Here is a 4,805-nt window from a genome sequence, read left to right as displayed (position 1 = left end):
GTGTCATTCCAGTACTATCCATTAATTTACTTGCGTACTGAGCTCTGGCCCACATGGAGGTGTCAAAGGAAAGCAAACATTCAGACGTAGCAAGTTTGGACTTGCAGTCCCTAAGCAATGAAACTTTATGTCATTGGAAGTGTTCACCTTCTCAAGAGCAGACTTGTCACTCTGATACAAAAGTAAATCTCGCTGACTCCATTATAAGGCTGCTTTCAACAAAAATGACTAGGAGTGTTAAATGCATACACCTATGATTTGTGTATTTAAAGTATAAATATCAAGATTAAAAATAAATTGGCTCAGTAATGTACCAAAGATGAAACGGCATGTGTAAGTGTACTTGATGTAAACAGGTTTCCTATATGGTCTTTATGGAAAATAAAACAGTATTTTCATTGTTTCAACAAGTGTAAGACACAAACAAGATTATTCTCTTCAGTTTCTTAAGCATCTGGACAAAGAGGGTAAACAAAAAGAAATAGAATGTCAGGGCAAATTAAAAGCCTTCCTGAACAAATGAGTCTGAAGTTGTTTTAAAAAAGAATGAACAACCTCATTAATTTAGGGAGGTCATTCTGTAACGTTTGGGTGCTATAAAGCTGAAGGCCCTGTCACCCATAGAGTTCAGGTCAAATAGGGGCAAAAAGATGTTGGCAGAATCAGTGGGCCTTAGTGGGCAAACAGGATCATAGTGATGGAGGAGTTTATGGATGTAGTCTGGTACAAACAATTTAATGCTCTGTATGTTATTAATAGAATTTTATATTCAGTCCTTTAAGACCGAGGGAGCCAGTGAAGATAGAGTAGGATGACTGTCTGGGTCTGCTTAAGGGCTTTTGAAGCAGAGGTCTGAGCCAGATGGAGATATGCTAGCATTTTAAAAGGGGCACCTGCAGTTAGGGAGATACTGTAGTCGACGCGAGATGTAATAAAAGCAGGACAAGTTTCTTAGCATCAAAAAAGGAGTGGAATGAGCAAACATTGGGGATGTTATGAAGGTGAAAGTAAAAACACTTCTTAATATGGTTTATGTGGGTAGAATAAGAAAGAGAGAAATCAAAAATGACTCCAAGAGTTTACACAGAAGAAGGTCTGATGATGTCATCACTAAGTGTAATTGAAGAGGAGATAATTTTCTTAAACTGAGCTTTAGTGCCAAATAATTTTGTTACAGTTTAATTTTAAAGAGTAATATTCCATCTTGGGCGGTACGGTGGTGCAGTGGTAGCGCTGCTGCCTCGTAGTTAGGAGACCTGGGTTCGCTTCCCGGGTCCTCACTTCGTGGAGTTTGCATGTTCTCCCCGTGTCTGCGAGGGTTTCCTCCGGGTGCTCCGGTTTACTCCCACAGTCCAAAGACATGCCGGTTAGGTGGATTGGTGATTCTAAATTGGCCCTAGTGTGTGTTTGTGTGTGTCCTGCCGTGGGTTGGCACCCTGCCCAGGATTGGTTCCTGCCTTGTGCCCTGTGTTGGCTGGGATTGGCTCCCATGACCCTGTGTTTGGATTCAGCGGGTTGGAAAATGGATGGATGGATGGATATTCCATCTTAGGGCGTTAAGGTGGCATAGCGGGTAGCGCTGCCGCCTCACAGTTAGGAGACCCAGGTTCGCTTTCCGGGTCTTCCCTGCGTGGAGTTTGCATGTTCTCCCTGTGGCTGCGTGGGTTTCCTCTGGGTACTCTGGTTTCCTCCCACAGTCCAAAGACATGCAGGTTAGGTGCACTGGCGATTCTAAATTGTCCCTAGTGTGTGCTTGGTGTGTGGGTGTGTGCCCTGCCCTGGGTTTGTTTCCTGCCTTGTGCCCTGTGTTGGCTGGGATTGGCTCCAGTAGACCCCCGTGACCCTGTAGTTAGGATATAGCGGGTTGGATGATGGATATTCCATCCTGGTTTTAATTTTCACTGAGGCATGTTGTGAGCTGAGAAAACTCTGAGGAACTTTTACTTTTAACACTAAAATAGATTTGAGTATCACCTGCATAAAAAAGACAACCCAGTCCAAAGCCAAGAATAATATGGTCAGTGGGAAGCATGTAGATACAGAAGAGCAGATAGGTGAGGACAGAGCCTTGAGGAACTCCTTGTGTGACTGGTGCTGAACTGGACCTGCTGTTGCCAAGACTAACAAACCCTTGCCTACCAGTCAGATAGGACTGGAGGCCATTGCCAGAGGTACACAGAATGTTCTCCATTGTGGACAGTAGAATGTCATGTCTGACAGTATCAAACGCTGCACTAAGGTCTAACAGAATTAATATACCGATTTCTGTCCAGAGTCTGTTCTAAAGTAGAATGGTTTCAGGGCCATGCTGTGCTCTGAAACCAGACTGAAAGGGTTCCATCAGCTTATTGCATGATATGTAACTAGTGAGTTTGGAGGCCTCAACACATTTGAGAACTTTAGACAGAAAAGGTAAGTGAAAGATAGGCCAAACATTGTTCAGATTGTCAGCATCAAGACCAGATTTTATTAATGCTGAGGTTACAGAAAACGTTTTCAAAGTAGCTGGCACAGAGCCACTGTAAATGAGTGTATTCTTGTTATAACAGTTGGGATTATTGCATGAAGATAGGCTTTGATAAGTGTGTTGGGGATGTGGCCCAGTATACAAGTAACAGGCTTCATCTTACAGATTTAGTGCTCCTGTTTTTGAAGTGTCTCAGAGTAGAGTGATGCAAATTTGATCCTACTGTTAGGAGTAGGAATAAAGACATTTCATCAGTTTCCCTGATCTAAGAAACAATTACTAACTTTACCAGAATTCAGGAGAGCTTGTGAGATGTCCTAACATGCTAGAAGCTGCCAGATGATGGCATTCAGGTAGAGATTGGCATGCGCATCCTGCAAAAGGCTGAATGTTTTGGAAACATGGGACAACAATGAACTTATAAAAAGATATCAATCTGACATACCTGGAATAATATTCATAACAAATCTTTTAGATTATGTGATCAATCCATTCATGATGATGCTATCGAGTACTGTCAGCTGAAATGAAAGTGTTGTTAACTTTCCTTTTTTGGCCACAGGGAAAAGCCAGGTTTGCAATAGTGATGGTTGGTGTATGAGATAATCAACAGTTTCTCAAATTTTGCACCAAACTTTGAATGCCTTTACAATGCGTGAAGTAATAAACAGATCAATGCATTTCTGTATACTCTTCACATGAGTTAATATTAAAGCAAACTACATTCATGCAAATTGGCACACACATAAAGATCACTGCCCCAAGTGTGGATGAGCATGTATATGTTAATCGGTTTTCATGGAGGCAGACTTAATTGTAGTAGCCATCATATTTCTCTGAAGATAAGCCGGGCCAGATGGGTGGTTGACATTGACATGCCACACAGGTACCTTGAGCTTTGCATTCCACAAACCCCTGGAAGAGAGAAACAGGAAGAGAGAGAAAAAGACAAAAGTAGGATGAACATGTATTAGTTGAATTGTCATTTGTTTTTAATTTTAACAAGGAAAAACTGAAGGAATTGTTCATGGTCTGCATTGGAAGAGGTTATCAAGTCATATTGGAGATTAAAAGTCCATAAATAAATATTCTAAGCAGTTAAAACCCCAAGGTTAAAGCACAGTCAGGATCTTCTTTTAAAACAACCATGAGACTTGGTGCCTCCCTCTAAAACAGACGTCTGTTTGGATGAGATGAGTCAGTGGTGATTCTTTTGACATGATTTCTGACACTAGATCTATACAGACTGCAACTAATGGAAAAGCATAGCCAATTTTTTTGTCAGCAGACCTCACAACAAGTTGTAATTTATTTTTGGAGTGGATCGTTGCTGAACCAAACCAGTCAATAATAGGGAACATGATCACATTTTCATTTATGACATAATAGAATTATATTAAGACTAGCCAACACACGGCATACCAAACGGCACATAATCAGGCCGGTTTTTTAATAATTTTTAAGCACTGGGAGAAAATGAACATTTGAAAAATCGGTAATGTAATAAATCAGCAAGAAAAGCAACATTGTAACAATGCACGGAACGAACCAACGCACAATCGTCCATGACTGAAATTGCTGTATGTAGCGTGTAAAACAGTTTGCTATGGTGCACGCGGTCGCAAGCGTCGTAACGAAAACTTGGTTTTTAAAGACTGCTTACTTCATTGTGCTTTAACCTCAATTGTAAAGGATTGTTTTAAGGATCCCATGGGATACCCCTCGCAAACTGTTTCACACGCTGCATATTGGCAGTTCACCTCCGCGAGAAACATGCCTCTATGAACAGTCAACGTAGCTCGGAGGTGCATGACATTCACATGACATTAAACTGACCTGCACTGCATGTGGCCTCTACGACAGACGAATATAAATGACGCCATTTTTTCTGTGTCCTCACGTCCGAGTTGGTGGGCGTGGCCCTGCGAGTTGTCGTTGTATCCAATGGTCTTGGAGTTGGTGTGCATGCCTCCTTCCTGCTTGCGCCATAGGTGTCTCACTTGTCGGCGGCTTAGTGAATCCACTCCCCTTCCGGCGTGCTTTTCATGGTTGTCTTGCCTTTCCATGGGTGTCTTGCCCTAATGAATTATATATATAGATGGGCCAGGAAGTATTCCATTTCTTTAGTTGGTGTAGAAAATACATCAACTGCTGAGACTTCTTATTGATGGAAGGGTTATTAGTGTCCCATCTGAGGATGTTTTTGAGAGTTGAGCCCAAAAATAATAATAATAATAATAAATAATAATAATAATTGGCAGTAAGTCAAGCCCGTTTCCAGTGAGAGTTGGACTCCGCCAGGGCTGCCCTTCGTCACCGATTCTGTTCATAACTTTTA

Source organism: Polypterus senegalus, chromosome 6 (assembly GCF_016835505.1).
Source record: "Polypterus senegalus isolate Bchr_013 chromosome 6, ASM1683550v1, whole genome shotgun sequence".
In the NCBI taxonomy this organism is placed as follows: Eukaryota; Metazoa; Chordata; class Cladistia; order Polypteriformes; family Polypteridae; genus Polypterus; species Polypterus senegalus.
This window is presented reverse-complemented; position numbering follows the sequence as displayed.